Below are 14479 nucleotides of genomic sequence, written 5' to 3' on the forward strand. Positions count from 1 at the left end.
ATTTGTACAGAGGCAGTATAATGCTCTCATCATGTGTATCCAGACCTCTTTTAATGCACCCCATGATCCTGTTTGCCTTGGCAGCTGCTGCCTGGCACTGGCTGCTCCAGGTAAGTTTATCATTAACTAGGATCCCCAAGTCCTTCTCCCTGTCAGATTTACCCAGTGGTTTCCCGTTCAGTGTGTAATGGTGATATTGATTCCTTCTTCCCATGTGTATAACCTTACATTTATCATTGTTAAACCTCATCTGCCACCTTTCAGCCCAAGTTTCCAACCTATCCAGATCCATCTGTAGCAGAATACTATCTTCTCTTGTATTAACTGCTTTACATAGTTTTGTATCATCTGCAAATATCGATATTTTACTGTGTAAACCTTCTACCAGATCATTAATGAATATGTTGAAGAGAACAGGTCCCAATACCGACCCCTGCGTTACCCCACTGGTCACAGCGACCCAGTTAGAGACTATACCATTTATAACCACCCTCTGCTTTCTATCACTAAGCCAGTTACTAACCCATTTACACACATTTTCCCCCAGACCAAGCATTCTCATTTTGTGTACCAACCTCTTGTGCGGCACGGTATCAAACGCTTTGGAAAAATCGAGATATACCACGTCCAATGACTCACCGTGGTCCAGCCTATAGCTTACCTCTTCATAAAAACTGATTAGATTGGTTTGACAGGAGCGATTTCTCATAAACCCATGCTGATATGGAGTTAAACAGTTATTCTCATTGAGATAATCCAGAATAACATCCCTCAGAAACCCTTCAAATATTTTACCAACAATAGAGGTTAGACTTACTGGCCTATAATTTCCAGGTTCACTTTTAGAGCCCTTTTTTGAATATTGGCACCACATTTGCTATGCGCCAGTCCTGCGGAACAGACCCCGTCGCTATAGAGTCCCTAAAAATCTATATATATAATTGTCTAAGGGTTTTTCCGTCTGTCTGTCTTTCTGTCTGTCTGTCCTGGAAATCCCGGCTCTCTGATTGGTCGAGGCCGCCAGGCCTTGACCAATCAGCAATGGGCACAGCGACGATGATGTCATAATGGTTGCCATGGCGACAATGATGTCATAAAGGTTGCCTCGATCAATCAGCGACGGACACAGTCTGCCGCGAATTCTGGAATCATCATTGTCCATATATTACAGGGACATGCATATTCTAGAATACCCGATGCGTTAGAATCGGGCCACAATCTAGTAAGAAATAATGGTTTATCTATTACATTACTTAGTTCTCTCAGTACTCGTGGGTGTATGCCATCCGGACCCGGAGATTTATCTATTTTGATCTTATTTAGCCGGTTTCGCACCTCTTCATACATATACACTGCTCCAAAAAATAAAGGGAACACTTAAACAACAGAATATAACTCCAAGTAAATCAAACTTCTGTGAAATCAAACCGTCCACTTAGGAAGCAACACTGATTGACAATCAATTTCTCATGCTGTTGTGCAAATAGAATAGACAACAGATTGGCAATTATCAAGACACCCTCAATAAAGGAGTGGTTCTGCAGGTGGGTACCACAGACCACATCTCAGTGCCAATGCTTTCTGGCTGATGTTTTGGTCACTTTTGAATGTTGGTTGTGCTTTCACACTCGTGGTAGCATGAGACGGACTCTACAACCCACACAAGTGGCTCAGGTAGTGCAACTCATCCAGGATGGCACATTAATGTGTTTTGTGGCAAGAAGGTTTGCGGTGTCTGTTAGCATAGTGGCTGGAGGAGCTACCAGGAGACAGGCCAGTACACATGGACGGGGCCATAGGAGGGCAACAACCCAGCAGCAGGACCACTACCTCAGCCTTTGTGCAAGGAGGAACAGGAGGAGCACTGCCAGAGCCCTGTAAAATGACCTCCAGCAGGCCACAAATGTGCATGTGTCTGCACAAACGGTTAGAAACTGACTCCATGAGGATGGTCTGAGTGCCAGACGTCCACAGATGGGGGTTGTGATCACAGCCAAACACCATGCAGGACGCTTGGCATTTGCCACAGAAAACCAGGATTGGCAAATTCACCACTGGCGCCCTGTGCTCTTAACAAATGAAAGCAGGTTCACACTGAGCACATGTGACAGACATGACAGAGACTGGAGACACCGTGGAGAGCGATCTGCTGCCTGCAACATCCGTCAGCATGATCGGTTTGGCAGTGGGTCAGTAATGGTGTGGGGTGGCATTTCTTTGGAGGGCCGCACTGCCCTCGATGTGCTCAACAGAGGTAGCCTGACTGCCAATAGGTACTGAGATGTGATCCTCAGACCCCTTGTGACACCATATGCTGGTACGGTTGGCCCTGTGTTCCTCCTAATGCAGGACAATGCCAGACCACATGTGGCTGGAGTGTGTCAGCAGTTCCTGCAAGATGAATGCACTGAAGCTATGGACTGGCCCGCCTGTTATGATCCGGTGACCTTGGAGCAGCATGAAAACTTCCACTGGAGTAGGTGGTAACTATACTGACCGCAAATCCTGATCTTAACATCGCAACTAGAAGTAGCCGTGGGGTGTACCTAACAAATCCTAGACACCTCGTCACAGCCGAAGGACTAAATACCCCTATAGATGGAAATAGGAATACTATCTTGCCTCAGAGCAGAACCCCAAAGGATAGGCAGCCCCCCACAAATATTGGCTGTGAGTAGGAGAGGAAAAACACACACAGGCAGAAAAACAGGATTTAGCACAAGAGGCCACACTAGCTAAAATAGGAAAGGATAGGACAGAGTTCTGTGCGGTCAGTATTAAAACCCTTCCAAAAATATCCACAGCAGATTATACAAAAAATTCCTCCATCTAACTAAAGACGTGGAACGTATATTTGCAACTCCAGAGAATCCTACACTCAGAGCAGGAATACAATCAAAAACAAGCACACAGCTTGTGTGCCATAGAAAAAGAAACAGACACTTATCTTTGCTGAATTGGCAGCTAAGCAGGAGAAGCCAGACAGAGATCCAACACATCCCAAGAAACATTGACAACTGGAAAGGACTAATGAGTCCTGCAAACCTAAATACCCCAGTCAGAATTGCAATTAGCAGATACACCTGTCCAGGACTGCAGCCCAGGGACAACTGCATTACCACCTACAACCACCGGAGGGAGCCCAAAATCAGAATTCACAACAGTACCCCCCCTTGAGGAGGGGTCACCGAACCCTCACCAGAGCCCCCAGACCAATAAGGATGAGCCAGATGAAAGGCACGAACCAAATCAGCAGCATGGACATCAGAGGCAAAAACCCAAGAAATATCCTCCTGGCCATAACCCTTCCATTTGACAACGTACTGAAGCTTCCGCCTCGAAAAACGGGAATCCAAAATCTTCTCAACAACATATTCCAACTCCCCATCAACCAACACAGGAGCCGGAGGATCAACAGAGGGAACAACGGGCTCCACATATTCCGCAATAAAGATCTATGGAAGACATTATGGATAGCAAAAGAGGCCGGAAGCGCCAGTCGAAAAGACACCGGATTAATAATCTCAGAAATCCTATAAGGACCAACAAACCGAGGCTTAAACTTAGGAGAAGAAACCTTCATAGGAACATGACGGGAAGACAACCAGACCAGATCCCCAACCCGTAGCCGTGAACCAACACACAGACGACGGTTAGCAAAACGTTGAGCCTCCTCCTGAGACAACACCAAATTGTCCACCACATGAGCCCAAATCTGATGCAACCTGTCCACCACAGAATCCACATCAGGACAGTCAGAAGGCTCAACCTGCCCAGAAAAAAACGAGGATGAAAACCAAAATTACAAAAGAAAGGCGAAACCAAAGTAGCCGAACTAGCCTGATTATTAAGGGCAAACTCGGCCAATGGCAAGAAAGCCACCCAATCATCCTGATCAGCAGACACAAAGCATCTCAAATAAGTCTCCAAAGTCTAATTAGTTTGCTCGGTCTGACCATTTGTCTGAGGATGAAACGCAGAAGAAAAAGACAAATCAATGCCCAGCCTAGCACAAAAGTCCCGCCAAAACCTAGAAACAAACTGGGAACCTCTGTCGGACACAATATTCTCCGGAATACCATGCAAACGGACCACATGCTGAAAAAACAACGGAACCAAATCCAAAGAGGAAGGCAATTTAGGCAAAGGCACCAAATGAACCATCTTAGAGAACCGGTCACAAACAACCCAGATAACCGACATCCTCTGGGAAACCGGAAGATCGGAAATAAAATCCATAGAAATATGCGTCCAGGGCCTCTCAGGGACCGGCAATGGCAAAAGCAACCCACTAGCACGGGAACAACAAGGCTTGGCCCGCGCACAAGTCCCACAGGACTGCACAAAAGAACGCACATCACGCGACAAAGAAGGCCACCAAAAGGACCTACCAACCAAGTCTCTGGTACCAAAAATGCCAGGATGACCAGCCAACATGGAACAGTGAACCTCAGAAATCACTCTACTAGTCCATCTGTCAGGAACAAACAGTTTCCCCACAGGACAGCGGTCAGGTGTGTCAGCCTGAAATTCCTGAAGAACCCGTCGTAAATCAGGGGAAATAGCAGAAAGGACAACCCCTTCTTTAAGAATGCCGACCGGTTCAAGGACCTCAGGAGAATCAGGCAAAAAACTCCTAGAGAGGGCATCAGCCTTAATATTCTTAGAACCCGGAAGATACGAGACCACGAAATCAAAACGGGAAAAAAACAAGGACCATCAAGCCTGTCTAGGATTCAGCCGTTTGGCAGACTCGAGGTAAATCAAATTCTTATGATCAGTCAAGACCACAATACGGTGCTTAGCTCCCTCAAGCCAATGTCGCCACTCCTCAAACGCCCACTTCATAGCCAACAACTCCCGATTGCCGACATCATAATTGCGTTCAGCAGGCGAAAACTTACGGGAAAAGAAGGCACACGGTTTCATTAAGGAACCAACAGGATCCCTCAGACAAAACGGCCCCTGCCCCAATCTCAGAAGCGTCAACCTCAACCTGAAACGGAAGAGAAACATCCGGTTGGCGCAACACCGGAGCAGACGTAAATCGACGTTTAAGCTCCTGAAAGGCAGAGACAGCCGCTGAGGACCAATTCGCCACATCAGCGCCTTTCTTCGTCAAATCGGTCAAGGGTTTAACCACGCTGGAAAAATTAGCAATGAAACTGCGATAAAAATTTACAAAACCCAAAAATTTCTGAAGGCTCTTCACAGATGTGGGCTGAATCCAATCATGAATGGCCTGAACCTTAACCGGATCCATCTCTATAGACGAGGGAAAAAAATAAAGCCCAAAAAAGAGACCTTCTGCACCCCGAAGAGACACTTAGACCCTTTCACAAACAGGGTATTGTCACGAAGGATCTGAAATACCATCCTGACCTGTTCCACATGAGACTCCCAATCATCGGAAAAAATCAAAATATCGTCCAAATATACAATCAAGAACTTATCAATATAAGTCCGGAAAAGATCATGCATGAAGGACTGAAAAACAGATGGAGCATTAGTGAGCCCGAATGGCATCACAAGGTATTCAAAATGGCCTTCGGGCGTGTTAAACGCAGTTTTCCATTCATCACCCTGCTTAATACGAACAAGATTATATGCCCCGAAGGTCAATCTTCGTAAACCAACTAGCTCCCTTAATCCTAGCAAACAAATCGGTAAGCAAAGGTAAAGGGTATTGAAACTTGACCGCGATTTTATTCAAGAGGCGATAATCAATACAGGGTCTCAAGGAACCATCTTTTTTAGCAACAAAAAAGAACCCCGCTCCCAACGGTGAAGAAGATGGCCGAATATGCCCTTTCTTCAAAGACTCCTTAATATAGCTCCGCATGGCGGTATGTTCAGGCACAGACAGGTTGAAAAGTCAACCCTTAGGAAACTTACAGCCTGGAATCAAGTCAATAGCACAATCGCAGTCCCTGTGCGGTGGAAGGAAACTGGACTTGGGCTCATCGAATACATCCTGAAAATCAGACAAAAACTCTGGAATTTCGGAAGAGGAAGAAGAGGAGATTGACATCAAAGGAACATCATTATGAACCCCCTGACAACCCCAACTAGTCACAGACATGGACTTCCAATCCAACACAGGATTATGCACCTGCAACCACGGAAAACCCAGTACGATAGCATCATGCAAATTATGCAACACCAGAAATCGACAATCTTCCTGATGGGCAGGCTGTTGTGAATTCTGTTGTCGGGCTCCCTCCTGTGGTCATGAATGGTACTTCGGCTGGTTCTGTCCATGGACTTCCTCTGGTGGGTGTTTCTGAGTTTCCTTCCACAGGTGACGAGGTTAATTCGTTAGCTGGCTGCTCTATTTAACTCCACTTAGATCTTTGCTCCATGCCACCTGTCAATGTTCCAGTATTGGTCTAGTTCACTTCTGGATCGTTCTTGTGACCTGTCTTCCCAGCAGAAGCTAAGTTCCAGCTTGTATTTCTTTGGTTTGCCATTTTTCTGTCCAGCTTGCTATTTTTATTGTTGTCTTGCTTGCTGGAAGCTCTGGGACACAGAGGGAGCGCCTCCGCACCGTGAGTCGGTGCGGAGGGTCTTTTTGCGCCCTCTGCGTGGTCTTTTTGTAGGTTTTTGTGCTGACCGCAAAGTAACCTTTCCTATCCTCGGTCTGTTCAGTAAGTCGGGCCTCACTTTGCTAAATCTATTTCATCTCTGTGTTTGTATTTTCATCTTTACTCACAGTCATTATATGTGGGGGGCTGCCTTTTCCTTTGGGGAATTTCTCTGAGGCAAGGTAGGCTTTATTTTTCTATCTTCAGGGCTAGCTAGTTCCTTAGGCTGTGCCGAGCTGCATAGGGAGCGTTAGGCGCAATCCACGGCTATTTCTAGTGTGTTCGATAGGATTAGGGATTGCGGTCAGCAGAGTTCCCACGTCCCAGAGCTCGTCCTTTATTATCAGTAACTATCTGGTCATTCCGTGTGCTCTTAACCACCAGGTCCATTATTGTCCTGACCACCAGGTCATAACAGTACAGGTGGCCCAAAGTACTAATGCATCTCAATAGAGGGATAAGAGAAGTTCTGAGACCATTTTTTTTTCTTTGCAGTGTGTTTTGTCTCTTTTTTCCCCTTTACCTCTGGGTGGTTCAGGACACAGGTGTAAACATGGACATTCAAGGTCTGTCCTCTTGGATGGATAATCTCACTACAAGGTTACAAAACATTCAAGATTTTGTGGTTCAGAATCCGATGTCAGAGCCTAGGATTCCAATTCCTGATTTGTTTTTTGGTGATAGATCTAAGTTCTTGAATTTCAAAAATAATTGTAAATTGTTTCTTGCCTTGAAACCTCGCTCCTCAGGTGACCCTGTTCAACAAGTAAAGATCATTATTTCTTTGTTACGTGGTGACCCTCAAGACTGGGCATTTTCCCTTGCGCCAGGAGATCCGGCATTGCGTGATGTTGATGCGTTTTTCCTGGCGCTTGGATTGCTTTATGACGAACCTAATTCAGTGGATCAGGCAGAGAAAATCTTGCTGGCTCTGTGTCAGGGTCAGGATGAAGCGGAGATATATTGTCAGAAGTTTAGAAAATGGTCTGTGTTCACTCAGTGGAATGAATGTGCCCTGGCAGCAATCTTCAGAAAGGGTCTCTCTGAAGCCCTTAAGGATGTCATGGTGGGATTTCCCATGCCTGCTGGTCTGAATGAGTCTATGTCCTTGGCCATTCAGATCGATCGACGCTTGCGTGAGCGTAAAGCTGTGCGCCATTTGGCGGTACTATCTGAGCATGGGCCTGAGCCTATGCAATGTGATAGGACTTTGACCAGAGCTGAACGGCAAGAACACAGACGTCGGAATGGGCTATGTTTTTACTGTGGTGATTCCACTCATGTTATCTCCGATTGTCCTAGCGGTTCGCTAGGTCTGCCACCATTGGTACGGTACAGTCTAAATTTCTATTGTCCGTTACTCTGATTTGCTCTTTGTCATCCTATTCTGTTATGGCATTTGTGGATTCAGGCGCTGCCCTGAATTTGATGGACTTGGAGTATGCTAGGCGCTGTGGTTTTTTCTTGGAGCCCTTGCAGTATCCTATTCCATTGAGAGGAATTGATACTACGCCTTTGGCCAAGAATAAGCCTCAGTACTGGACCCAATTGACCATGTGCATGGCTCCTGCACATCAGGAGGATATCCGCTTTCTGGTGTTACATAATCTGCATGATGTGGTCGTTTTGGGGTTGCCATGGCTACAGGTTCATAATCCAGTATTGGACTGGAAATCTATGTCTGTGTCCAGCTGGGGTTGCCAGGGGGTACATGGTGATGCTCCATTTTTGTCTATTTAGTCTTCCACTCCTTCTGAAGTTCCAGAGTTTTTGTCGGATTATAGGGATGTATTTGATGAGCCCAAAGCCAGTGCCCTACCTCCTCATAGGGATTGCGATTGTGCAATTAATTTGATTCCTGGTAGTAAGTTTCCTAAGGGCCGATTGTTCAATTTATCTGTGCCAGAACACGCCGCTATGCGGAGTTATATAAAGGAATCCTTGGAGAAAGGCCATATTCACCCGTCATCATCACCGTTAGGAGCAGGGTTCTTTTTTGTGGCCAAGAAGGATGGTTCTTTGAGACCTTGTATTGATTACCGCCTTCTTAATAAAATTACAGTCAAATTTCAGTATCCTTTGCCGTTGCTGTCTGATTTGTTTGCTCGTATTAAAGGGGCTAGTTGGTTCACCAAGATAGATCTTCGAGGGGCGTATAATCTTGTGCGTATTAAACAAGGCGATGAATGGAAAACAGCATTTAATACGCCCGAGGGCCATTTTGAGTACCTGGTTATGCCATTCGGGCTTTCCAATGCTCCATCAGTATTTCAGTCCTTTATGCATGACATCTTCTGAGAGTACCCGGATAAATTCCTGATTGTGTATTTGGATGATATTTTGGTCTTTTCGGATGATCGGGAGTCTCATGTGAAGCAGGTCAGAATGGTGTTCCAGGTCCTTCGTGCGAATTCCTTGTTTGTGAAGGGGTCAAAGTGTCTCTTTGGAGTTCAGAAGGTTTCATTTTTGGGGTTCATTTTTTCCCCTTCTACTATCGACATGGACCCTGTTAAAGTCCAAGCCATTTACGATTGGACTCAGCCGACATCTGTGAAGAGCCTGCAAAAGTTCCTGGGCTTTCCTAATTTTTATCGGCGCTTCATCGCTAATTTTTCTACTGTTGCTAAACCGTTGACTAATTTGACCAAGAAGGGTGCTGATGTGGTCAATTGGTCTTCTGCAGCTGTAGAGGCTTTTCAGGAGTTGAAGCGTCGTTTTTCTTCTGCCCCTGTGTTGTGCCAGCCAGATGTTTCGCTCCCGTTTCAGGTTGAGGTTGATGCTTCTGAGATTGGAGCAGGGGCTGTTTTGTCGCAAAGAAGTTCTGATGGCTCGGTGATGAAGCCATGTGCTTTCTTTTCTAGAAAGTTTTCGCCTGCTGAGCGTAATTATGATGTTGGTAATCGTGAGTTGTTGGCCATGAAGTGGGCATTCGAGGAGTGGCGTCATTGGCTTGAAGGAGCCAAGCATCGCGTGGTGGTCTTGACAGATCACAAGAATTTGACTTATCTTGAGTCTGCCAAACGGTTGAATCCGAGACAGGCTCGATGGTCGTTATTTTTCTCCCATTTTGATTTTGTGGTTTCGTACCTTCCGGGCTCTAAGAATGTGAAGGCTGATGCCCTGTCAAGGAGTTTTGTGTCTGACTCTCCGGGTGTTCCTGAGCCGGCGGGTATTCTCAAAGAGGGGGTAATTTTGTCTGCCATCTCCCCTGATTTGCGGCGGGTGCTGCAAAAATTTCAGGCTGATAGACCTGACCGTTGCCCAGCAGAGAAACTGTTTGTCCCTGATAGATGGACTAGTAGAGTTATCTCTGAGATTCATTGTTCAGTGTTGGCTGGGCATCCTGGAATCTTTGCTACCAGAGATTTGGTGGCTAGATCCTTTTGGTGGCCGTCTTTGTCACGGGATGTGCGTTCTTTTGTGCAGTCCTGTGGGACTTGTGCTCGGGCTAAGCCCTGCTGTTCTTGTGCCAGTGGGTTGCTTTTGCCCTTGCCGGTCCCGAAGAGGCCCTGGACGCATATTTCTATGGATTTTATTTCGGATCTCCCCGTCTCTCAAAAGATGTCGGTCATTTGGGTGGTTTGTGATCGCTTTTCTAAGATGGTCCATTTGGTACCTTTGTTTAAATTGCCTTCCTCCTCTGATTTGGTGCCATTATTTTTCCAGCATGTGGTTCGTTTACATGGTATCCCGGAGAACATCGTTTCTGACAGAGGTTCCCAGTTTGTTTCGAGGTTTTGGCGATCCTTTTGTGCAAGGATGGGCATTGATTTGTCTTTTTCCTCGGCTTTCCATCCTCAGACAAATAGCCAAACCGAACGAACTAATCAAACTTTGGAAACATATCTGAGATGCTTTGTTTCTGCTGATCAGGATGATTGGGTGTCCTTTTTGCCGTTGGCTGAGTTCGCCCTTAATAATCGGGCCAGCTCGGCTACTTTGGTTTCGCCGTTTTTCTGCAATTCTGGTTTCCATCCTCGTTTCTCTTCAGGGCAGGTTGAGTCTTCGGACTGTCCTGGTGTAGATACTGTGGTGGATAGGTTGCAGCAGATTTGGACTCATGTGGTGGACAATTTGACATTGTCCCAGGAGAAGGCTCAACGTTTCGCTAACCGCCGGCGCTGTGTGGGTCCCCGACTTCGTGTTGGGGATTTGGTTTGGTTGTCGTCTCGTTATGTTCCTATGAAGGTTTCCTCTTTTAAGTTTAAGCCTCGTTTCATTGGTCCGTACAAGATTTCTGAGGTTATCAATCCTGTGTCATTTCGTTTGGCCCTTCCTGCTTCTTTTGCCATCCATAATGTGTTCCATAGGTCGTTATTGCGGAGATACGTGGCGCCTGTGGTTCCATCCGTTGATCCTCCTGCCACGGTGTTGGTTGAGGGGAGTTGGAATATGTGGTGGAGAAGATTTTGGATTCTCGTGTTTCAAGACGGAAACTCCAGTACCTGGTCAAGTGGAAGGGTTATGGTCAGGATGATAATTCCTGGGTTTTTGCCTCTGATGTTCATGCTGCCGATCTGGTTCGTGCCTTTCATTTGGCTCATCCTGGTCGGCCTGGGGGCTCTGGTGAGGGTTCGGTGACCCCTCCTCAAGGGGGGGTACTGTTGTGAATTCTGTTGTCGGGCTCCCTCCTGTGGTCATGAGTGGTACTTCGGCTGGTTCTGTCCATGGACTTCCTCTGGTGGGTGTTTCTGAGTTTCCTTCCACAGGTGACGAGGTTAATTCGTTAGCTGGCTGCTCTATTTAACTCCACTTAGATCTTTGCTCCATGCCACCTGTCAATGTTCCAGTATTGGTCTAGTTCACTCCTGGATCATTCTTGTGACCTGTCTTCCCAGCAGAAGCTAAGTTCCAGCTTGTATTTCTTTGGTTTGCTATTTTTCTGTCCAGCTTGCTATTTTTATTGTTGTCTTGCTTGCTGGAAGCTCTGGGACGCAGAGGGAGCGCCTCCGCACCGTGAGTCGGTGCGGAGGGTCTTTTTGCGCCCTCTGCGTGGTCTTTTTGTAGGTTTTTGTGCTGACCGCAAAGTAACCTTTCCTATCCTCGGTCTGTTCAGTAAGTCGGGCCTCACTTTGCTAAATCTATTTCATCTCTGTGTTTGTATTTTCATCTTTACTCACAGTCATTATATGTGGGGGGCTTCCTTTTCCTTTGGGGAATTTCTCTAAGGCAAGGTAGGCTTTATTTTTCTATCTTCAGGGCTAGCTAGTTCCTTAGGCTGTGCCGAGTTGCATAGGGAGCGTTAGGCGCAATCCACGGCTATTTCTAGTGTGTTCGATAGGATTAGGGATTGCGGTCAGCAGAGTTCCCACGTCCCAGAGCTCGTCCTTTATTATCAGTAACTATCTGGTCAATCCGTGTGCTCTTAACCACCAGGTCCATTATTGTCCTGACCACCAGGTCATAACAGCAGGCGCCATGCGCATGGTCACCTGTGTCCAAAACTGGGGCTTATTTTTAGCCAAGGGTGTAGTATCAATGCCCCTTAAAGGAATAGGGTTCTGCAAAGGCTGCAAGGGAAAACCACAACGCCTGGCAAACTCAAAGTCCATTAAGTTCAAGGCGGCACCTGAATCCACAAACGCTATGACAGAAAATGATGACAATGAGCAGATCAAGGACACAGATAACAGAAATGTAAGTTGTACAGTACTGATGGTAAATGAACTAGCGATCCTCTTTGTCCGCTTAGGGCAGACTGAAATGACATGAGAAGCGTCGCCACAATAATAACACAACCCATTCTGACGTCTGAATCCTTGTCGTTCCGTTCTAGACAGAATCCTATCACACTGCATTGGCTCAGGAACCTGCTCTGAGGACAACGCCACAGCGCGCACAGTTCTGCGCTCCCGCAAGTGCCGGTCAATCTGAATGGCCAGAGACATAGAATCACTCAGACTGGAAGGCGTGGGAAACCCCACCATAACATCTTTACCGGATTCAGAAAGACCCTTTCTGAAAATTGCCGCCAAAGCATCATTATTCCATTTAGTCAACACAGACCATTTTCTGAATTTCTGACAATACAATTCTGCCACCTCTTGACTCTGAGACAGGGCCAACAAGGTCTTCTCAGCTTGATCCACAGAATTAGGTTCATCATATAATAATCCTAAAGCCTGAAAAAAGGAGTCTACATTAAGCAAAGCCGGATTCCCAGATTCCAGGGAAAACGCCCAATCCTGCGGGTCGCCACGCAGCAGGATCGAGGTCTCAAAGCAAAAAACAGTTTACAGTTGTTTTTAAAACTCAAAAATTTGGACCTGTCACCAAAAAACAAATCAGGAGTAGGAATCTTCGGTTTTAAAGCAGGGGTCTGAACAATATAATCCGAAATACCCTGTACCCTAGCAGCAAGCTGGTCTACACGAGAAGCTATTTCCTGAACATTCATGCTAGCACAAGGCTCCTCAGCCACCCAGAGATAAAGAGGGAAGAGAATATAAAGCAGACTGAAGAAAAAAAAATGGCTCAACACCTTTCTTCCCTTCTTCTGAGATGCATTTAACTCATTATTTGCCAGTTGTACTGTTATGATCCGGTGACCTTGGAGCAGCATGAAAACTTCCACTGGAGTAGGTGGTAACTATACTGACCGCAAATCCTGATCTTAACACCGCAACTAGAAGTAGCCGTGGGGTGTGCCTAACAAATCCTAGATACCCCTATAGATGGAAAAAGGAATACTATCTTGCCTCAGAGCAGAACCCCAAAGGATAGGCAGCCCCCCACAAATATTGGCTGTGAGTAGGAGAGGAAAAACACAGGCAGAAAAACAGGATTTAGCACAAGAGGCCACACTAGCTAAAATAGGAAAGGATAGGACAGAGTTCTGTGCGGTCAGTATTAAAACCCTTCCAAAAATATCCACAGCAGATTATACAAAAAATTCCTCCATCTAACTAAAGACGTGGAACGTATATCTGCAACTCCAGAGAATCCTACACTCAGAGCAGGAATACAATCAAAAACAAGCACACAGCTTTTGTGCCATAGAAAAAGAAACAGACACTTATCTTTGCTGAATTGGCAGCTAAGCAGGAGAAGCCAGACCGAGATCCAACACGTCCCAAGAAACATTGACAACTGGCAAGGACTAATGAGTCCTGCAAACCTAAATACCCCAGTCAGAATTGCAATTAGCAGATACACCTGTCCAGGACTGCAGCCCAGGGACAACTGCATTACCACCTACAACCACCGGAGGGAGCCCAAAAGCAGAATTCACAACACCCACCCATTCCCCAGACCTGAATCCGATTGAACACATCTGGGAGATCAAGTCTCGCTCCATCCACAAAGGTCACATTGCACCACAGACTGTCCAGGAGTTGGCGGATGCTTTAGTTTAGGTCTGGGAGGAGATCCCTCAGGAGACCATCCGCCTCCTCATCAGGAGCATGCCCAGGCATTGTAGGGAGGTCATACAAGCAAATGGAGTAATAATCTGTCCTGCGTCAATAGGTACCAACTTTAGTTGAAGTATTATTACTGGCTGTCGGTAAGGGGTTAAAAAATGTTCAGTGAAACTCCTTGTTGCCTGAATTTTAGAAATTTTTCTTGTGTTCAGTGAGATATTAATTAAAAACTTACTTATCAAAAGGGGAGTACTCATTTATTCTGAGCAATGTTTATTAAAATTTATAAAACACAGTCAACATAATTATAGTTTATTTCCTGTATGTCTTAAGTCATGTCTAACAAGATTTGATTTATTTACAAAAGATTTCCCACACAGTGAACATGAATACGGCTTCTCTCGTGTGTAATAAGACTTGATTTATCTGTAAAGCATTTCTTACAGAATGAACCTGAATACAGGTTGTCTACTGTGTGAATTCTCTGATGTTTATTAAGTGGCGATTTACCTAAAAAGCATTTTCCTCATTGGA

The 14479-nt window shown here is 45.9% G+C and overlaps 1 pseudogene; it reads right to left on the reverse strand.

The window, feature by feature from the left end:
- Nucleotides 1-14479, reverse strand: part of LOC138657468 (zinc finger protein 585A-like) — a 268682-nt pseudogene that overhangs the window by 54874 nt on the left and 199329 nt on the right.

This window comes from Ranitomeya imitator, chromosome 1, assembly GCF_032444005.1.
Source record: "Ranitomeya imitator isolate aRanImi1 chromosome 1, aRanImi1.pri, whole genome shotgun sequence".
Classification (NCBI taxonomy): Eukaryota; Metazoa; Chordata; class Amphibia; order Anura; family Dendrobatidae; genus Ranitomeya; species Ranitomeya imitator.